Below are 13,595 nucleotides of genomic sequence, written 5' to 3' on the forward strand. Positions count from 1 at the left end.
ATGAAAAACTGCTGTCGAGGGCGTGATCTGTGATAAGAGATGTCCGATAATATCAGCCTGCCGATATTATCGGCCAATAAATGCTTTAAAATGTTCATCCATCCATCCATTTTCTACCGATTATTCCCTTTCGGGGTCGCGGGGGGCGCTGGCGCCTATCTCAGCTACAATCGGGCGGAAGGCGGGGTACACCCTGGACAAGTCGCCACCTCATCGCAGGGCCAACACAGATAGACAGACAACATTCACACTCACATTCACACACTAGGGCCAATTTTTATTTTTATTTTTTTTTTAGTGTTGCCAATCAACCTATCCCCAGGTGCATGTCTTTGGAAGTGGGAGGAAGCCGGAGTACCCGGAGGGAACCCACGCATTCACGGGGAGGACATGCAAACTCCACACCAAAAGATCCCGAGCCCGGGATCGAACCCTGACTACTCAGGACCTTTGTATTGTGAGGCAGACGCACTAACCCCTCTTCCACCGTGAAGCTTTAAAAGGTAGTAATGTAATATCGGAATTTATCGGTTGGATGGGTTTCAAAAAATAAAATTAATGACTCTTTAAAACGCCGCTGTAGGGAGCGGTACATATCTGATAAAACACCGACGTAGGTCTAGTATACTCTGGACTGAAGCTGTGTGCCTTCATTGTTTTTGTAGCTGTTGTTTTGAGGGATGTTTAAAAAAAATAAAAAAAATAATGCACTTTGTGAAAGTCAAAGTATATTATTTCCCACAGTTGAAATGGGTATCAGGACTATCTCAGTGAGAGCATGTCCCAAATTCCAAGCTGTTTTGAAGCATGTCAAAAAAAATAAAAATGCACTTTGTCACTTTAATAATAAGTATTGCAGTGCCATGTTGGCATTTTTTTTTTCATAACTGGAGTTGAAGTTGTTCTCTTATTTTGGAAAACCTTGTTTTTGATTGATTGGTTGAAACTTCTATTAGTAGATTGCACAGTACAGTACATAGGTGACATCATACGCAAATACGGTATTAGCTTTCACTGCTATGCTGATGACACCCAACTCTACATGCCCCTAAAGCTGACCAACACGCCGGACTGTAGTCAGTTGGAAGCGTGCCTTAATGAAATTAAACAATGGATGTCCGCTAACCTTTTGCAACTTAACGCCAAAAAAACGGAAATGCTGATTATCGGTCCTGCTAGACACCGACCTCTATTTAATAATACAACTTTAACATTTGACAACCAAATAATAAAACAAGGTGACTCGGTAAAAAATCTGGGTATTATCTTCGAGCCAACTCTCTCCTTTGAGTCACACATTAAAAGCGTTACTAAGACGGCCTTCTTTCATCTCCGTAATATCGCTAAAATTCGCTCCATTTTGTCCACTAAAGACGCCGAGATCATTATCCATGTGTTTGTTACATCTCGTCTCGATTACTGTAACGTATTATTTTCGGGTCTCCCCATGTCTAGCATTAAAAGATTACAGTTGGTACAAAATGCGGCTGCTAGACTTTTGTCAAGAACAAGAAAGTTTGATCACATTACGCCTGTACTGGCTCACCTGCACTGGCTTCCTGTGCACTTAAGATGTGACTTTAAGGTTTTACTACTTACGTATAAAATACTACACGGTCTAGCTCCATCCTATTTGCAGATTGTATTGTACCATATGTCCCGGAAAGAAATCTGGGTTCAAAAGTCTCCGGCTTATTAGTGATTCCCAAAGCCCAAAAAAAAGTCTGCGGGCTATAGAGCGTTTTCCGTTCGGGCTCCAGTACTCTGGAATGCCCTCCCGGTAACAGTTCGAGATGCTACCTCAGTAGAAGCATTTAAGTCTCACCTAAAACTCATCTGTATACTCTGGCCTTTAAATAGACCTCCTTTTTAGACCAGTTGATCTGCCGCTTCTTTTCTTTCTCCTATGTCCCCCCCTCCCTTGTGGAGGGGGTCCGGTCCGATGACCAGGAATGAAGTACTGCCTGTCCAGAGTCAAGACCCAGGATGGACCGCTCGTCGGGACCCAGGATGGACCGCTCGCCTGTATCGATTGGGGACATCTCTACGCTGCTGATCCGCCTCCGCTTGAGATGGTCTCCTGTGGACGGGACTCTCGCTGCTGTCTTGGATCCGCTTTGAACTGAACTCTCGCGGCTGTGTTGGAGCCACTATGGATTGAACTTTCACAGTATCATGTTCGACATCCATTGCTTTCGGTCCCCTAGAGGGGGGGGGGGTTGCCCACATCTGAGGTCCTCTCCAAGGTTTCTCATAGTCAGCATTGTCACTGGCGTCCCACTGGATGTGAATTCTCCCTGCCCACTGGGTGTGAGTTTTCCTTGCCCTTTTGTGGGTTCTTCCGAGGATGTTGTAGTCGTAATGATTTGTGCAGTCCTTTGAGACATTTGTGATTTGGGGCTATATAAATAAACATTGATTGATTGATTGATTGATATTCCGTAAAATTGACCACTAAATGGTAACACCCGAATAGGTTTTTCAACTTGTTTAAGTCGGGGTCCACTTTAATCAATTCACGGTAAAGTTACATTGTTTAATGCAGGGGTCTCAAACTCAATTTACCTGGGGGCCACTGGACGCAGAGTCTGGGTGAGGCTGGGCCGCGAGAAAATATTTCTTTAAACATTTTTTCAATACTCCTCAGCATGTCTAGTTGTATTATGACGTTTCAAATTGTATTCCTTGTGCACCGCAACTTTCTCTGTGCTCAACAAATAAATATTGCATCTCCCACTTTTCCTGGAATTGTCTTTGCTCATCACTAACCCTTTTCACTGCAAGCTTTGAAAAAGACATGTTTGGGGTTGTGGAATATATTTCTATTCAGCCGACGATGGACAATAATGTTATTTCCGCAATGTGTGTCGTTCGCTTTTCCTCCCTACAGCAGCATGGCGATTGGCGGATAATAGCCGGGAAAGTACCAGGATGGCGAGCGCAAAAAAGTGACGGCTCTCTGAGTCTTATATGAATGACGCTTGACAGCGTTGTGTGCGGAGCTGGAGTAATCTACCAATCCTGGTGTGGTGATTGGTAGATTGGCTCCCCGTTGGCTCCAGACAGAGGAATTTTTTGTTATTTGGGTCCAAAATTGCTATTTTAACGTTCTGGGTTGCCTACCCCTGCATTAGTGGAAAAGGGGCAAATGAGTGAAATTGACAGAGACGTTGCCAGGGAAACGGCGGTTTTCTTACGTGCCTGGCTGCAGTCACACAGGGACACCTGTCCGTCAGTAATAACAGTCCCCGATAACCTGGACCAATTCAAACCGTTATTTGTTTGTTTTATTGTTTAATTTGAATTGCCTCACATGATGAATATTACATATATTTCTATTTTCCCCTTTTCCACTAATGCAGGGGTAGGCAACCCAGAACGTTAAAATAGGGGCAAATAGAAATATATGTAATGTTCATCATGTGCGGCAATTCAAATTAAACAATAAAACAAACAAATAACGGTTTGAATTGGTCCAGGTTATCGGGGACTGTTATTACTGACGGACAGGATTCCCTGTGTGACTGCAGCCAGGCACGTAAAAAAAACGTTGTTTCCCTGGCAACGTCTCTGTCACTTTCACTCATTTGCCCCTTTTCCACTAATGCAGGGGTAGGCAACCCAGAACGTTAAAATAGCAATTTTGGACCCAAATAACAAAAAATTCCTCTGTCTGGAGCCAACGGGGAGCCAATCTACCAATCACCACACCAGGATTGGTAGATTACTCCAGCTCCGCACACAACGCTGTCAAGCGTCATTCATATAAAACTCGCGGGCCGCACTAACATTAAACTTTCATATTAAGGTGGGGGCCACAAAATAACGTCTCGCAGGCCGCAATTGGGCTGCGTGTCTGAGACCCCTGGTTTAATGCATCCAGCGGGACATCACAAGAAAATTTGGCATAATAATGTGTTAATTCCACAACTCTATATATCAGTATCGGTAATTAAGAGTTGGACAATATCGGAATATTGGATATCGGCAAAAAAGCCGTTATCGGACATGTCTATTTGTGATACTAATGTCCACTACATCAGTGGTTCTCAAATGGGGGTACGTGAAGGTATGCCAAGAGGTACTTGAGATTTTTTTTAAATATTCTAAAAAATATCAACAATTCAAAAATACTTTATATATATAAAGTAAAGCTGCTGCTCCTCCACATCAAGAGGAGCCAGATGAGGTGGCTTGGGCATCTGGTCAGGATGCCACCCGAACGCCTCCCTAGGGAGGTGTTTAGGGCACGTCCAACCAGTAGGAGGCCACGGGGAAGACCCAGGACACGTTGGGAAGACTATGTCTCCCGACTGGTCTGGGAACGCCTCGGGATCCCCCGGAAAGAGCTAGACGAAGTGGCTGGGGAGAGGGAAGTCTGGGCTCCCCTGCTTAGGCTGCTGCCCCCGCAACCCGACCTCAGACACGCGCAAAATGATGGACGGATGGATGGATTTATATATATATATTTTTTTAATAATACTTCAACAAAATATAAATGTAAGTCCATAAACTGTGAAAAAAAAATACAACAATGCAATATTCAGAGTTGACATGTTCCATAAATATTGATGTTAAAGATTTCTTTTTTTGAGAAGAAATGTTTAGAATTAAGTTCATGAATCCAGATGGATCTCTATTACAATCCCCAAAGAGGGCACTTTAAGTTGATGATTACTTCTATGTGTAGAAATCTTTATTTATAATTGAATCACTTGTTTATTTTTCAACAAGTTTTTAGTTATTTTCATATCTTTTTTTTTCCAAATAGTTCAAGAAAGACCACTACTAATGAGCAATATTTTGCACTGTTATACAATTGAATAAATCAGAAACTGATGACATAGTGCTGTATTTTACTTTTTTATCTCTTTTTTTTCAACCAAAAAATGCTTTGCTCTGATTAGGGGGTACTTGAATTAATTAATCACTGAAAAAAGGTTGACAACCACTGCACTACATAACTGTAAAAAAAAAAAAAGCAAAATAACTATTTTAGGATAGTTGTATTATAATGTAATAATGTAACAAATGACAACAGGGAAGTACAACACAGGTATGACGTTCATCTGCAGTGTTACTATTTTAAGACTCAGTATCAAGGCAGGACTGAGCTCTTATCAAGGCCGTCTGCGCATGTGCACAACCAGCCAATCAGAGAAGGAGAAGAGAACAATGCAGCAGGGCGGAGGGAAGAGGAGAAAGAAGGGCAGACATTTTAGTTCACTGCTTACTACTCACCCTGTTCGGGACGCGCCTGGAATGCCTTCCTCTCATGGCTCTGGTGGAACCGTATCCAATGGTAAAATCCAATAAACCCGTGGGAGTACAATTTCAAAATATTGGTGGACAAAGCTAAAGTGGATTATCACGGAGGCGACCGTCACACGGCATGGCGGAGCTGAGATGTGTTAAAAAAAACAAAAAAAAAACTCTCCCGTGGAATAACGTTGATAAACATGATTATGGCGACGCCTAAACGTGGATGTAATCTTAGAGGGGACGGTCGCCACGATGTTGGACTGTGAATTGAGCGTCTTTTCAACGCCAACAAAGCCCTGTCCGTGTCTGTGCGTGTTCAATTCCAACTGAAAATGAATTCGAGGCGAAGCGAGACCGGCTCACGCCATTTTGTTGTTTTTATGCATTACAACAGGGGTGTCCAAACTTTTTCCGCTGAGGGCCGCAGACTGAAAAATCAAAGTATGCGGGGGGGCCATTTTGATGTTTTTCTTTTTTTAAATCAATACAATAGTTGTTTTTTTTTACCTTTATGGCTTTCCTCAAGTTTGGTCCCAGGTGTCCGGAAGGGTATCAGTCATAAGAATTTTAGAAATAAGTCATAAATTATTATTTTTTTCATTTAACGCTTGAATGTTGAGATCAACTTCAGGTCTGTCTGTCGTTATAACATTTTTTTGAATTTTGTTTTTTATGTTTACGGTAGGCTGACCATATTGTGAAATCCCAAAAAGAGGACACAATATATGCGTGCCAAGGCCGGGAGTAGGTGAAAATTTGCCAATGATACTCGAACTTGCTTTAGAAATAATATATTTATTTAAATCCCACTTCCAAAGACATGCACCTGGGGATAGGCTGATTGGCAACACTAAAATTGGCCCTAGTGTGTGAATGTTGTCTGTCTATCTGTGTTGGCCCTGCGATAAAGTGGCGACTTGTCCAGGGTGTACCCCGCCTTCCGCCCGATTGTAGCTGAGATAGGCGCCAGCGACCCCACAAGGGAATAAGCGGTAGGAAATGGAAGGATGGAAATAAAGCATTTTTTCTCCTCTGTTGACTGCTGTGTTGGTGCTAGGGATTCTTAAAATGGGGTCCCGGGGACCCCATCAAGTCATAAAAATGGGGTACCACAGTAAATTTTTGGGGTCCCACTTTTTTGTAAGCGTTTTGAAAACAAATGATAAACGTATTCATTATCCTGTTGTAGCTCACATTCCATATCGTGTTTTGGAAAAAGATTGTGATAAACGTTACTTAATTCATTAAAAAAAAAAGAAAACAAATGTGTATACATATGTAAATGTATTCAGTTATAAACATTCATTCACTTTCTTCTTTCCTTCATGGATCTAAACTTAACCGCTGCTGGTAGTTTTTTTCTATGTTTTTATTTAACAAGTTGTAGCTGTATTTATTTCAGTATAAAAGTGTAAAAAGTCTTTTGCTTCGGTCATGAAATGATGATAATGGTGTAAAATACATATATTTTAAATTTAACGCTTACATCTCTGGAGTCTACATCAACAGCACATCTCTCCCTCATTTCAAAATGTTTAGTTTTTTTATGTTGTTTTTTTGTTTTCCGCCCTTTTTTGTCAAACAAACCTATGTTTTTAATGGCAAACACACAAAATATGCAAAATCTTCCACTAAAAATATTTTTCTTAGTGGAATATTTGATGTGAAGTAATGGGAACCTCGGATAGGTCAATAATTCATAAAAACATTGATTTTGATTCAATATTATGTTTTGAGCAACGACAGTTTGAAAGAAAAAAAAACAGTTTTGTTTTTGCAGTCAACATTGCAACTTTTTCTAAATTACATTTCACCTTTAAGCTTTTTTATTTAACTTTTGTTATGTTTTAGTTTATTTTAATAGTATTTTTAGAATGTGCCGTGGGCCTTTAAAACATTAGCTGTGGGCCGCAAATGGCCTCTTTGGCACACTTTTGACACCTCTGCTATAGATGATAAAAAATTAAATCTGATAAATCTATCGCGTTTATCATAACACACAGTCACCATCTCTGCTTCAGTAAACAATGACAGTCATGACGTCACTGTCAGCGATGCTAACTTGTCAGCCACTTCTCCAAGAGACTACTTTTGAACACTCTCGCACATTAACACTTCAAAAGGCAAACAACTGCCCCGTTTTTTGACCTGCAAAGTATGTTTTTGAGGTGGAGGAGTCTGCTCGGGTGTTGGTTAGCTTGAAGCTAACAGCTAGCCTGTCTCCATCCTCGAACGATGTAGATCCAACGGGAGATAAAAGTGAAGATTCCATGGACTCACAAATACTAAAATAACTCATTTACTGGAGTTAAAAATGTTGACTTTACACTCACCTTAGTGTTTACCAAGAAGTCTATTTCCTTTTCCCGGCAAAACTCGAACCAACGCTCCCTGTCAATAGCGTCACTTCCCTAAATTCCCCGGAAGTCTCACCCCGTAGACAGCCGCTACAATATTTACAGCTAGAATTCTCCAACTCCTAATATATATATATATATATATATTAGGGTTGTAACGGTACACAAAAATTTCGGTACGGTACGTACCTCGGTTTAGAAGGTCACGGTTCGATTCATTTTCGGTACAGTAAGAAATCAACAAAATATACATTTTTTGGTTATTTACCAAATTTGTAAACCATGGCTTTATCCTTTTAACATTGGGAACACTGTAATAATTTTGCCCACGTTAATCCACATTAAACTGCCTCAAGTTGTTGCTTCGATTAAATAAAATAAAAAAACCTTTCTTCTACATATAAAAAGTTTAAGAAACTGTTTGTCAACTCATCATGCTTAATTTATTACAGCATTTGGGAAGCCTGTAGTTGACTTTTATTATGTAAATGTTGTAATTGTATCAACATGTGATAGCAGGGACCCTGCTATTCAAAACTAGGCTTTTACATTACTAATGATTCATGTAACTATAGCTGAAAAATAGTACAATTGCAATAGGAAAGACTATTCATCCCTAAACACAATGGAGTTCAATGAAATAACAGACAGACAGGGCTTTGCTGCCCCTAACACACGCACACACACACAGAGAGAGAAAAATGAGCTAACGGTACGCTAAAAGCTAATTAGCCTTCATCTCAAGCCTATACTGTGAGCGAGCTAAGCTGCAGTTTAAGTTTCTAGAAGGTCAACGGGCTCATAGTGATGTTTGTAATAGTTGTGACTGGGAAGTGTGTAGTATAGTTTGGGTAGAGTCCGCTCCTCCCCTGCTAGACGAATATCTGCTCGACGCTAAAGCATTGACTACATCGCTCTGAAGTCTGAATACGCACTGCTGATTGGCTGTTACATCGCTCTGAATACGCACTGCTGATTGGCTTTGTATGTAACCAATCAGATGGTTGTGTGGGCGGGACAATGAGGCAGAGACAGAGGCAGAAAGCAGAGCAGCTTGTGAAGATTTCTACTTCCGAACTTGTTCGGTACGCCCGCGTGCCGAACCGATACCCCCATACCGAAACGGTTCGATACAAATACACGTACCGTTACACCCCTAATATATATATATACACATACGGTAACTTAACCCTGGACCTACATTGAAAATACACGCAACCTTAATTCAAAATGCCGTACATTTGATGCATTTAAAAAAAAAAACGCCCGGACACCCCCGCAAAAGAGGACGTAAGGTCAGCCTAGTTTATGGCCTTTATGTCAAAACCCTTATTTATATGGCAAACACACAAACTGTGCAACATTTTCCCCATAAACATTTAAAAGTGGAATATTTGACGTGAAGTAATTGGCACCCTAAATAGGTCAATAATTCATAACAATAAAAAAAGAATAAGTGTTGAAAATAAGCCAAATGTATATTTATATTTTTTTTACTTTTAACGCTTAAGTCTGTAGATCTCTTGATAATAAGATTTTATAATTTTTGTCATACTTTTTTGTTTGTTTGATGCCATTTTTGCGTAAGAAAACTTTGTTTCGCACAAAATATGCAATATTATCCCCCCAAAATATTCGAAAGTGAAATTGTTCCAGTGAAGTAATTGGAGCCTTCAGCCGGTCAATAACAGTCGGCATGGTAGCTTTGTGTTATTAGTGTCAACATTGCAACTTTCTCTTGTTACATGTCACTGTTTACTCTTTTATTACACTTTTTTATGTTTTAAATTTCTATTACGGTATTATTTAGAATGGGCCGCGAGCCATTAACAAATTACAAAGATGTCAGCCATTTGACCTTTTTCCTCCTATCAGTAGCGTTGAGAGAGCTTTCTATCATGTCCGACTCGAATAAATTGCATTTTTAACGAGGGACTTTGTCCGTTTATATTTAGCTCGAACAATAGAAAGAAAAGAGGTGTGTTTTGCATTTTCCCGCCATGCCAGGTGCTGTTTAAAATGACTTGTCGTTGGCAGGTGTTTATCGAGGTGCTTTCAAAATGGCTGCTACGTCGGGTATTACATAGTGATGGGTTGATGAGGCGTCATGTAGCGTTTCGACACATTGCAAAACTGTATTGATACTTTGTCACTAAATACTGACATCTGCTGGACATTAAAAATCCCTACAGGCAACCTATGGACCGACTCAACTGACACTGATTTTATGACCTAGTACGGCGGTTCTAAAATGGGGGTACGCATACCCCTGGGGGTACTTGAAGGTATGCCAAGGGGTACGTGAGATTTTTTAAAAATATTCTAAAAATAGCAACAACTCAAAAATCCTTTATAAATATATTTATTGAATAATACTTTAACAAAATATGAATGTAATTTCATAAACTGTGAAAAGAAATGCAACAATGCAATATTCAGTTTTGACAGCTAGATTTTTTGTGGACATGTTCCATAAATATTGATGTTAAAAATTTCTTTTATTGTGAAGAAATGTTTAGAATTAAGTTCATGAATCCAGATGGATCTCTATTACAATCCCCAAAGAGGGCACTTTAAGTTGATGATTACTTCTATGTGTAGAAATCTTTATTTATAATTGAATAACTTGTTTATTTTTCAACAAGTCTTTAGTTATTTTCATAAATTTTTTTCCAAATAGTTCAAGAAAGACCACTACAAATGAGTAATATTTGGCACTGTTATACAATTTAATAAATCTGAAACTGATGACATAGTGCTGTATTTTACTTCTTTATCTCAGTTTTTCAACCAAAAATGCTTTGCTCTGATTAGGGGGTACTGGAAATAAAAAAAATGTTCACAGGGGGTACATCACTGAAAAAAGGCTGAGAACCACTGACTTAGTATATACAATAATATAAACCAAGTCATTGTATTTCATTTAGGATTATTTCATATCTTCATTTAACTAACAATATATTTGTATCTTTTTTAGATACAGTCAATAAATAATGTGAACATGTATCATAACATGGAAATCTGAGAGAACGTGTTGTGAATGAGAATACTTGTGGACTGAATTTTTTAGTTATTTAAAAAAAACGTTTTTTTACATGCGCTCTGAATACGCACTGTTGATTGATTGATTGAAGCTTTTATTAGTAGATTGCACAGTACAGTACATATTCCGTACAATCGACCACTAAATGGTAACACCCAGATAAGTTATTCAACTTGTTTAAATCGGGGTCCATCCATCCATCATCTTCCGCTTATCCGAGGTCGGGTCGCGGGGGCAGCAGCCTAAGCAGGGAAGCCCAGACTTCCCTATCTCCAGCCACTTCGTCTAGCTCTTCCCGGGGGATCCCGAGGCGTTCCCAGGCCAGCCGGGAGACATAGTCTTCCCAACGTGTCCTGGGTCTTCCCCGTGGCCACCTACCAGCTGGACGTGCCCTAAACACATCCCTAGGGAGGCGTTCGGGTGGCATCCTGACCAGATGCCCGAACCTCTTCATCTGGCTCGGGGTCCATGTTAATCAATTCATGGTAAAAACGTAATGAGTGATTCATCGTGCTGGATTAGAACCAGTGCCCTAAGGAACTCAGCAGAAGCATTTACAGCCCTCCACTCTACCAACTGAGCTACCGAAACGGTTCAACCCAAAAACACGTACCGTTACAGACCTACTAACAGATCGAGTAGAATCTTTGAGAGAACAGGATGAAACGACAAATAAATTAACACGAATACATTGTTTTTGCTATATGATCAAAATATTCCCACACTGCGGAAATGATCTCCGACGACGATAAATGACAAATGACCAACGACAGAAGTGCGGCGATTGTGTTGGCAGCAGCATCTCGTTGACAGATGCGCTTCCTTATAAACACATTGGTTGGCATCAGTGTGACACAGTTCGTGTATCGGTCACGTGACCGAAACAGCTCAAGATCGGTCACGTGACTTTCGGTACGCGCACCGACACAGGGTTTTGCTCTATGACAGGGGTCGGCAACCTTTACCACTCAAACAGCCATTTTGACCTGTTTCACAAAGCAAAGAAAACAATGGGAGCCACATAACTCTTTTGAAATTTATAATGAAATAATACTGCATACAGAGGTGTTTTTTGCTTTGTGCTATGTATAAACCAGGGGTCTCAGACACACGGCCCGCACCTTAATATGAAAATTTAAAGCTAGTGTGGCCCGCGAGTTTTATATGAACGCCGCTTGACACCGTCACACCTGCCAACCCTCCCAATATTCCAGGGAGACTCCCGAATTCCAGAGTGATTATTCTCTCGAATGTACGCTGGTGTCCACCCAATGAACAATAATAAGGGTGTACAAAGATGGCACCATTGTAGCGCACTCTAAGGCTTGTACAATTAGCTTGCCTGACGAGGCTATTGCAGACACACGTAAGAGACTGCAAGGCATCCTCATTCAACAGCAATACAGGTCACACTGAGGGTGGCCGTTTAAACAACTTTAACATTCTTACTAATATGCGCCACACTGTCAACCCACACCAAACAAGAATGACAAACACATTTCAGCAGAACATCCGCACTATAACACAACATAAACACTGCAGAACAAATACCCAGAATCCCATGTATCCCTGACTCTTCCAGGCTACATTATACACCCAGCTATCACCAACGCAACCCACCTCCCACCCCTCCGTGTGTCGGTTGAGGTGGGGGGGTTGGGTGTATAATGTAGCCCGGAAGAGGCAGGGATGCATGGGATTCTGGGTATTTGGTCAGTAGTGTTTATGTTGTGTTATAGTGAAGATGTTCTCCCGAAAAGTGTTTGTCATTCTTGTTTGGTGTGGGTTCACAGTGTGGCGCATATTAGTAAGAGTGTTAAAGTTGTTCATATCACAACAGTGTGGCCTGTATGGCTGTTGAGCAAGTATGCCTTGCAGTAGCATATGCGTTCAGACAGAGGTCGCATCCGTAATGTGAGCGGCCGGCCGGCACGCTGATAGCACGTAGAAAGGGTGTTAGAGGCATTGTCATCACGGCACGTCCTCAAAGTTGATGTCTGGGTGAGAATCGAAAAATGTTAACCCGGGAGAATTCTGATAGAGACACTGAAACTTGGAAATCTACCGGACTTCTCCTGGCGGTCGGCAAGTATGCGGCTGAGCCACATCAGAGTGGTCAAAGTGCCGCATGCGGCTCCGGAGCCGCGGGTTGCCGACCCCTGCTCTATGTGATCGATGCATCGCTGTTGCCGGACCCAACACCAGTATTAAAGAATAACGTAATCACAGACTCAAACGACCGTTTTGTCGAGCTTGGAACAAAGCGTGGCTATTATTGAGTGGGAAAAGGAAATTACTCCTTGAAGCCGCTTTTCTGTCGTCTCAGCGAATTTTGAGGTCATTGAAAGCAGCTGATAGCCCACAGCCAAGCCTCATTGTACCGCACACATCCTCTATTAAAAAGTTGCACTTCTTACTCACACAGAGGTTACATAATCCCACTTTTTTTTAAATAAACATTTTTGTGACAGCTGCAGACTATTTCCTGCAAGCATATAACCTTAATAGATAAAACATGACAACACTAAAACATGCAACAGTAACACTGATGTTAAAGCTCTTCAACAGGTGGCTCATCGGCCAAATCCGGCTTTAAGGCCCAAGCTGTTTGTTTACATCAGTGGTTCTTAACCTGGGTTCGATCAAACCCCAGGGGTTAGGTGAGTCGGCCTCAGGGGTTCGGCAGAGCCTCCGCCGCAGCGGTCAAGACACACCAGACTCTTGAATTGATTAACTAGACCCCGACTTAATTAAACAAGTTTAACTTATTCGGGTGTTACCATTTAGTGGTCGATTGTACGGAATATGTACTGTACTGTGCAATCTACTAATAAAAGTCTCATCCAATCCATCAATCGTGTAAATAAAAACTTCTCCCTATCGGCGTAGCTGTACTGCACAGTTTAAATTTGAATGACAATAAAAAGAAAGTC

The sequence above is a fragment of the Nerophis ophidion genome, linkage group LG06, assembly GCF_033978795.1.
Source record: "Nerophis ophidion isolate RoL-2023_Sa linkage group LG06, RoL_Noph_v1.0, whole genome shotgun sequence".
In the NCBI taxonomy this organism is placed as follows: domain Eukaryota; kingdom Metazoa; phylum Chordata; class Actinopteri; order Syngnathiformes; family Syngnathidae; genus Nerophis; species Nerophis ophidion.